This window comes from Gymnodraco acuticeps, unplaced genomic scaffold (assembly GCF_902827175.1).
Source record: "Gymnodraco acuticeps unplaced genomic scaffold, fGymAcu1.1, whole genome shotgun sequence".
In the NCBI taxonomy this organism is placed as follows: Eukaryota; Metazoa; Chordata; class Actinopteri; order Perciformes; family Bathydraconidae; genus Gymnodraco; species Gymnodraco acuticeps.
The window spans coordinates 272904-282228 of record NW_022989916.1 but is presented as its reverse complement, the minus strand read 5'-3'; the positions used below and the strand labels follow the sequence as shown (position 1 = coordinate 282228).

At 40.7% G+C, this 9325-nt stretch overlaps 1 long non-coding RNA gene across 1 annotated transcript; it reads left to right on the top strand.

Annotated features, from left to right (window-relative positions):
* The first annotated feature begins 2499 nt into the window (after window positions 1-2499).
* LOC117542231 lies at window positions 2500-3144 on the top strand. Its single transcript, XR_004568397.1, has 2 exons — window positions 2500-2603; window positions 2977-3144. It is a non-coding gene; the product is annotated as an uncharacterized LOC117542231 (long non-coding RNA).
* Window positions 3145-9325: the final 6181 nt, after the last annotated feature.

Genomic DNA, 9325 nt, shown 5'->3' with positions numbered 1-9325 from the left:
AGCGTCTTTGAGCACCTGTAAAAACGCAAACAAATTAAATCTATTATTATTATTATTATTATTTATTAACAGTGATTGACAGCTGATAGGAATAATATGATTGTTAATAGTATCATATTCATCAGACAACACGATGAGACAGTTAATAATGTACTTATTGCAGCAGTGCATATATTTGGTACCCCTGCTGGTCTAAGAGTGAAACAAACTCATTCAGTTATTGTTCAGTTACAATTCATTAAATTACGTCTGCCACCTTATATGTAAGGCTTTACTGATGTGCCACAATAATGTCACCTAATGTTATTGAGTTAAAATATTAATATTGTGGCTTTCCAAGTTAACATTGATTGTAGGGGTGTAACGGTTCACAAACATTTCGGTTCGGTACGTACCTCGGTTTTTAGGTCACGGTTCGGTTCAGTACGTTTTCGGTACAGCAGAAAAAATTATCACAAAACATTAAAACATTTTTTTAAATTATTATTAAACTGTGAATAATGTATTCAAATAAATACAAAATATAGTAAAATAAACATTAAGGTGCAGCATTTCGATGAACTGAAATAATCTGTGTTTGTACTGTACTGTACCTAAGCAGCCAGTTTGACATAATGACTTGCTTCTCATTGTATTTTCATGTTTTTTTAAAGAAAGATTAACTTGTCCACATTGTTTGCTGAAAGGGCAGATCTGCTGGCACTAACAATGTCTCCTGCTGTGGAGAACACCCTCTCTAGGGACAGAGGTAGCAGATACAGCCAGGTAGCGCTTTGCTAACATGGCAACATAAGGATACTTGGCTTTTGTAATAGCTTTGGCTCGGTCTGAACTTTCTGCGAGTGGTGGAGGCTTACATGCTAGCGGGAGTTGGGTTTGCACTTCAGTCTTTTTTCTTTTGGTACCGGTGATATTCACGTTCGGTTGATGCCTTTTCAAATGAGTGTGCAAGTTTGATGAATTGCCAGCCGCGTAAACAATGTTAGTTGAACAATGCAGACTAACAGCTTTGGTTCGGTCCACCTGTCTTTGTCCGTCATCCTTGTACGTAACTGCGAAACCAAATGTTCCTAAACCGGGAGACTTCAATGATGCTGGAGGATTTTCAGCTCAACTTTATCTGCGTTCGCTATTTCCTCAAATTACTGACTACATTTGAACACATCCCTGTGACCAGCTCTCATAGTATTACATTACATTACATTGCATTTAGCTGACGCTTTTATCCAAAGCGACTTACAATAAGTGCGTTCGACCAACAAAATACAACTTGAAGAAAACAGAATCATATAAGTACATCAGGTTTCATAGAGCAAAAACATTTCAAGTGCTACTCAACTGGCTTTAGAAAAGCCAGTCCTTTATTAGTATAAAAGTTATTAGTATGCTTCTCGTCCAATGAAATGACTTGGTCGCTCTATGATATATACCTGAGATTACTTCCAGAAAATTGTTCATGTTCTCAATTTTTTTACGTTTAACGCATATTCGTTCGGTACACACGTGTACCGAACCGAAGGGCCCGTACCGAATAATTTCAGTACTGTTACACCCTAATTGATTGATATGATTGCGATTTAAATCAGCATATACTTCTGCCAGGGGATGCCACCCCTCAAAATCTCCTGCCACCCTCTTGCCACCCCATGAATATTTGTCTAGATCCGCCCCTGGGCAGTTTCTCTTTCCTTTTAAAAGTCTCTGAAAGTGTCGGTTGTTTCAGTGCCGTTACCTGAGTGGCCGCTGTGTACCCGTCGTGTTGTTGTTGGTGTTTGTTTCTCAGGTAGCGTATTAGATTGGTCGTGTTGAACGTAGCTCTGTTCTTTCCACCACGTGGAACCTCCGCCTTGCAAACATTGCATCTGGCTGTTACACTGCCTTCGCTTTCAATTTTATAATACTTCCAACTCCTGACATTTTCCTCTGTCCCGACTCCCAAGTCACCAGCTGAACGTAGCCTCTCGTTAGCTTACTGCTACTATTAGACACTGCGCCCACTCTGTTGCCAGATTTGAGAGAAATAAGCAACCAGGTCTATGAAAACAAGCCCAAAGAAAGCAACACAAACATGATGTTGTGTAATTTTTAAACCAAAACTAAGTCCTCAGGATTACTTTAAGACGTGAACATGGTCATTTTGTTTTGTTAACATTAAATAAAATAATAAAAATATTTTATACAAAAAAATAAAAATAAATTCCCAATCCCAGATTTTTTTCTCCCGATTCCGATCTTTTGAAAATCACGTGATCGGCTCCGATCCCCGATCACGTGATCGGATCGGGACATCTCTAACAGCAGGTAAAGATGTGCCTTTTTACCATAGACTGTATATATAAAGGCTTTTTACGCACCGCCTTCGCTGTGTTTACCTTCATCAGAAACAGGGGAGTGACTGCAGGCCTGCTACGTGTTAACCACACATACCTCTACACACATCGACTGCCCGATTAGGGAGAGTGGGGTAATTTGTGCCAAGGGGCAAGTATTGCCACCCCTGTTATCTAGAAAACCATAGAAGAAGTTGGTCATGTGACCACATATTTTTGAAGAGGCATCCATTTCAATCATCCTGCAAAGAAGGGAGACACATGGCTTGAGAGGTAAGCACATTTAAGTTAAAAAAACAATTTTTTGCCCTCCAAAGTAACATTTCTATGATCAAGGTTTTTTGATTGCTGTGTTTGAACAATTTAGACAACTTTGAAAACAGTTCACACATGTTTTAGTGCTTTAGTAAGCTACACCATGAGTCTATACAGTTAGCATGATGCTAGCTCAGCTGGGGGATGCATTTTTTCAAAATGGTGGGCTTGGGGTGATTTGTGCCAAAGGGCCTGGGTTAAGTTGTGCCAGTGGCACAACTTACCTCAACTTATGATTATTTACTATATATTACTTTATTTTATTTTATTGTTATTGTACATTGTATTCTTACATTTGATCACTAAAACTATGTGACATTCTTAATTTTAGACCAAAATCCATCATGCCACGCAAATACAAAAGGAAGACAGACAGGGTTTCAACTCCTCTTGAGGAGTTGGAAAGAGCAGTGAAAGAGGTGCAACAGGGGAAGACCATACGTCAGGTTGGAAAGGAGATGAAGATCTGCAGGATGACCATAAAAAGATATATGGATAATGTTGTGGAATATTTTCCAAGGCCCATAACTTTGACCCAGTGTATCAGTTCAAACTGTCCTGACTGAGCACAGGCACCTGTAACCTTGGCTGCTGTGCTCTCAGTGTTTTGTCTCCCTGTTCCTGCCTGTTGCGTCAGCTGATAGAGGTGTTATCATTCTATCTTGTTATGCAGCATGTTGATGATGCTCTCTGAACTAGCTAAATACATGGGTCTGGGGTAGAGTTCTTCAGAATTTACGTGGCAACTCTACCGTGAAGTCAGAACCTCTGACTCTTGGACTTGTGATGTGAATCCTCCGGCCGTTAACTCCAAATAAACCACCAGTGTTTGACATCAAAGCTACTGCTCCTACCGTGTCTCCTTCCTGAGTCGGTGACTCCCATTGCATAGCTACACAGAAGTTTCCTCTACAGATAAGAAAAAAATAGGAGAAGTAACAAAAGCCAGGCTATGAAGAACAGCAGTCGCCAAACGAGTCTTCAATGAGAACATGGAGAAAGAGCTGGCTGACCATATTAAGACACTAGCAGCAATGTTTTCATGGCATAGAACTGGCTTTTGAGTTCGCACAAAGAAATAGCATTGACATGCCTGCCAGCTGGACCAGAGACGAAAAAGCAGGTTAGATCAAGTATAGGCTATTGGATAGTTATTTGGAGCGGATAGCTTCAACTTATCTGAATGTAAACTGCAATGTGCGGATACATTTTTAACCTTTTTCTAGGACCTGATTGGTTCAACGCCTTTAAAGCACGCTACCATTTGGCATGCCGCGTTCCTGAAGCAACCTCTCTTGGAAGAGCTACTGCCTTTAATAAGCACAACGTGGGGGAGTTCTTTGATAACCTCTCTAAAGTGATGGACAGGTAACTTAATAATCATCTGGCTTTGACATGCTGATATGAACACATGAACACTCCGAGCCCCCCCTCTCTCTCTCTCTCTCTCTCTCTCTCTCTCTCTCTCTCTCTCTCTCTCTCTCACTCACTCACTCACTCACTCACTCCTCACTCACTCACTCACTCACTCACTCACTCACTCACTCACTCACTCACTCACTCACTCACTCACCCACACCCTGACTAGGTAGCCTGGCGAGAGGGCACAGCATCTCTAGAGGGTCTTCTGTCCTCGGCAGCAGAGTTGACATTTACACACACAACCACATCCAAGTATGTTAAAACTGCTTTAAACGTCTCTGATCATCAGCACTACCTTTTATTTCATTTCAGGTACAGCTTCCCTCCACACATGATGTACAACATGGATGAAACTGGTGTGACGACAGTGCAGATACCCAAGAAGGTTGTCACAGAGAAAGGGAAGAAACAAGTGGGTTCAGTAACATCTGCTGAAAGAGGAGAGCTCGTCACTGTGGCCTGTGCAGTAAACGCCACTGGAAATGCAGTCCCACCCATGTTCATTTTCCCGCGTGTCCGTTTCAAGGACAGCCTCCTCAATGGATCACCAGCAGGTTCCATTGGTCATTGTACAAAGTCTGGATGGATGAATGAAGACGCCTTCCTCATCTTCCTGAAGCACTTCATCCGCCACACCAACTGCTCCACCGATCACCCAGTCCTGCTCATTCTGGACAACCATGAGTCTCACATCTCACTCAAGCAGCCTGTCCTCCTACAAAAAACGACCATATAGGTCGATTGTTCAGCAGCTAAATACGACCCGGAGTCATGTTTTAAAGTGTAGCACCTCTAGTGGTCGTGTAAGAAACAACATGCTCCTGTCGATTGCAAACGCTCCGGAGGGTCGTTTATTCACAAATTACCCTCTGGAAAATCCTAAATTGTGGAATAGTTTGGCCATTAAAATGCTTTTTTATTAGATTTCTAGCGAGAAGTGTATATTGTACTTTTATAATCTACGTCCAGTGGATGTGTAGGATCTACAGTTTGATAGATATACGAAGATAATTTGAGGTCTCGCCAGGAGAACGTGTACTGTATATGGGGCAGCTTCCATGTAAAGTTAGCATGGGTGAAAACAGTATTTCCGGTCTCGAAGTTTTCATAATAAAACCGGAAGTATTCCCCACACTGTCAAATGATCTCCATTACTCATCCACTTAAAAACATCAGTTTATCCTTGTTAATTACACAATATTGATTGGTTTAAATTGTGTACAATGCTTTTGTGTTTTTAACCTTCGATTCGGAGAAACAAATAGTTTTTTCGGAGTTTAGACACTACAGAGTTTCCGAAGACACTACACTACCCAGAATCCCCAGCTATCGTTTGGGACTACAACATCTGCCTTGCTTTACAAACCCCGTGATTAGCCCTCAAGCTCTGTGATTGGATGTTGGAGTGGCAGTGCGACAAGGTTACGCCGAATGTCAAACAGCTCTTTGAAATGGAATGGAACCACGCCAGACTATCCAAAACTGGACTTGGACGGGTCCAGCCCAGCCCTCCCCCACAGAATTACACATGCTGGCTATTGTGTGTTTCGCAATATGTTCTATGGCACGTCTCTACTGGGAATTGTAGTTTTATAAGACGTTTTCGAATTTCCCACAATTAGAAGTTGCCAGTATTAAACTGTATACATCCCTGGAGGTTTAGGGGATACGAAACACATTGGTGTTATCAAATTTAAAACATATAATTAATACATGGGTGAAAATTGCTTGTGCCCATAATGGGCAGCATTAATATACCCACATGACAGCTAAGGTCAGAAGAGCTTTATTTAACAGCTGGTCTTATGTCTGTGACCCCTCCTGTTGATAAGCCTGAAACATGCACTTGTCAAGGTTCAGATGCACATTTAGCAAATATGGCAGTAGCCATCGATCATCTTAAGATAAGATACTTTATTGATCCCAATTTGGGAAATGTTTGTGTTACAGCAGCATGTACTACTTTGTTCTACTCCACTACAATTCAGAGGTCAACCTGGTATTTTTACTCTACTACATTTATTTGTGTTACTTTGCAGATTCTGATTAATGATGTGAAATATAAACAACCCTTAAATCAGACTTTCGTTACACCTGAGTAAAATTCAGCCTTATCAGTTTGTCTGTTTTGCACATCCTCCTGTTAATATCTTTGGACGTCCTGCACTAAACTGTTTTATTGTAGAGATCACTACAGTATCTTCTTGATATTTTATATTCTATATTTCTATCATTGACCCCTATTTTGTATGTAGGCTACTCTTAATATTTAAATGTTTTCATAAAAATTAAACTTATTCAACAACTAAATTCAATAACGTGCTTTAACCACTAGGAGGTACGGTTTAGACCAGTGGTCTAGTTAATAAAACATAATAATATCAAACATAATATGACTATTCACTTTATTGTGAAATTAAAACAGAACGGTAAAGGAAAATACAGTTTCAGTCTCTCGATGTGAAGCTTATGCATTGTACCATGAACTATAGACCTGTAACAGTCAACTGCATGAGGAGTTGGAAAGGTAGTTCAGAAAATCAGTAATATCTTTAAAAACTACAAAAAAATCCCTTTCTATCAGCTGTGCACCGTTATGGTGTAAATACAGACTATCTACTTATTGGATCAAATATAAAAGTCAGCCGAATTAGTGTTGATACTGCAAGGAGACATATTGTGTGAAAAGAAATGGAAGATGTTGTTTAATTGTTGATATTGTATGGTCCACGTCACGTATTCAGTTTTGGCGGCATCTCTTCCAGTTTGTCAAAAGGTCTTCTGATCAGGACTCTATAAATACATATCTACGGCAGATATGTAATATTTAATGCAGCCGAACCGTGTATTACAATGCCGTTATGTGATGACTTTCAAAGAGAAAAGCAAGAACACTCGGAATAAAGTATTATTATTATTTTTTTAAATGTTTTTCGATTTCATATCACATAAACACCATATCCCGACGTGCATTGCGGCGTGATTTTAGCCTATCAAAACCTCTGAAAAAAGAAATGTGTCTCTCAGAATCGAAAGAGAAAACCCTATGGGAAAAACACAAAAGCATTGTACACAATTTAAACCAATTAATGTCGTATAATTAACTAGGATAAACTGATGTTTTTTAGTGGATGAGTACTGCAGATATCACTGTTAAATCATTTGATCATTGGTTTTATTATGAAAACGTCGAGACCGGAAATACTGTTTTCAACCCGTAACTTTACATGGAAGCTTGCCGCATATACACGTTCTCCTGACGAAACCTCAAATCATCTTCGTAATATCTATCAAACTATAGATCCTACATAACGACTGGACGTGGATTCTAAAAGTACAATATATACTTCTCGCTAGAAATCTAATCATAAAGCGTTTTAATGGCCAAACTATCCTACAATTTAGGATTTTACAGAGAGGGTTATTTGTGAATAAACGACCATCTGTAACGTTTGCATTCAACGGGAGCACTAGAGGCCGACAACTTTAAAACGTAATTATAGGTCGTATTAAGCGCTTGAACAAACGACATATTTGGTCGTAATAAGGGCTTAAACAATCGACCCATTTGGTCGTATGAGTTGGAGGACTTGTTGCACTCAAGTCAGTGACAATTGCTAAAGAGAATGGGGTCATTATGCTCACCCTGCCACCTCACACCTCACACTGCTTGCAACCATTAGACAAAACTGTCTATGGACCACTCAAAACCTACTATAACCGAGCGATGGATGGGTGGATGCGATCACATCCTGGGCGAACCGTATCGATCTATGAGGTCTCGGAAGTTGTGAAGCAAGCGTTCCTCTCTGCAATGTCACCAACAAACATAACCTCAGGTTTCAGAGCAACAGGCATATACCCTTTCAACAGGGACATCTTCCCGGAAGAAGACTATGCACCATCAATGGTGACAGACAGGGCAAATCCAGAAGATGAACCCAGTGCCACTGCTGACCTGCCTGGAGAAGAGCCCTCCACCAGTGCAGCTGCACACCTGCCTGGACCATCTCATGAGCCAATACATGTCACAGGTATTTAAAAAAAAAAGTCTAGTAGGCCAATAGTGGCGGTGCGCATAGTGGCATGGCTCAGGCTTACCCTCCACCTGACCACGTAATCTTGTTGTTCCCTGTGTTCAATGACAATAAAGTTCCTTTCCTTTCCTTTCCTTGAAGCAGATCCAGACCCAGGAGAGCCACCTGCCACTCTGACAAATCCCGAGCACTTATCAAGTGACAAATCTGGTTCTTCTGCTCACTTGGGTTATGTGTCTCCAGAAGTCATTCTTCCCTTGCCAAAAGACACAGAAAGAAAAAAAAAAAATTGTAAGAAAGAAAGTGAAAACTAGAATCGTGACCGACACACCTGAGAAGATGGAGTTGGAGAAGGCTCACAAAGAAAAAGAAGATAAAAAGGCTGAAAAGAAAAAAAATGAAAGAGAGAAGAAAAGGGCTCTGAAAGCTGCAAATCAAACCAAAACCAAGAAGAAAACAGCTGTGTACAGTAGCTCAGAAGAAAGCTCCACCACCAATGATGAGGCAGAAGATGGCCTGGAGAAGACACACAGCAGAGAAAAGGAACGGGCTGAAAAGAAGAAAAGGAGTGGAAATAAGAAGGGGGCTCTGAAAGGGTCAAAACCAACCAAGCCCAAAAAGAAAGTGCTCTTAGCTGAGAAGAGAGTGACTTTCCGATTCCACTTAGCGATGCCACTCATTATGAGAGTTCAGATGTCCAGAGTGATGATGATGATGGTGACAAGGATCTGTCTGCTGGTGACTTTGTCATTGTGAAGTTTGCAGGTAAAAAATCCAAATCCTTTAACTATGTTGGACTGGTGGAGAATGTTGAAGGTGACGAGATCAGTGCAAAGTTTCTGAAGCAAAGTTGTAAGAGGTCTGTTGATGGAAAGCTCATCTTCACATTTAGAGAGAATGATGAAGGAGTCATCCCTAGAGGTGATGTGCTCAAGAAACTACCCACACCACAAAAACTTTGTGGTACAGCCAAAAGGGAGTATAAGTTCACATTCCCCTGCAGCATTGACAAGTGGGATGTTCAGTAGTAGGCCGAATCTGTGAAGAGATTCAGATGCAGATGATTTGCAGATGATTAGGTGCTCATTTTGGAATTTTAATTTTGTTCTGAGTATGTGTTCATGTGGCGCTAGGCCTTGTTTAAGCAAATTGGCCACACCACAAAACTTGGTGGTACAGCCAGAAGGGAACAGAAGTTCATATTTCCCTGCAGCATTGGAC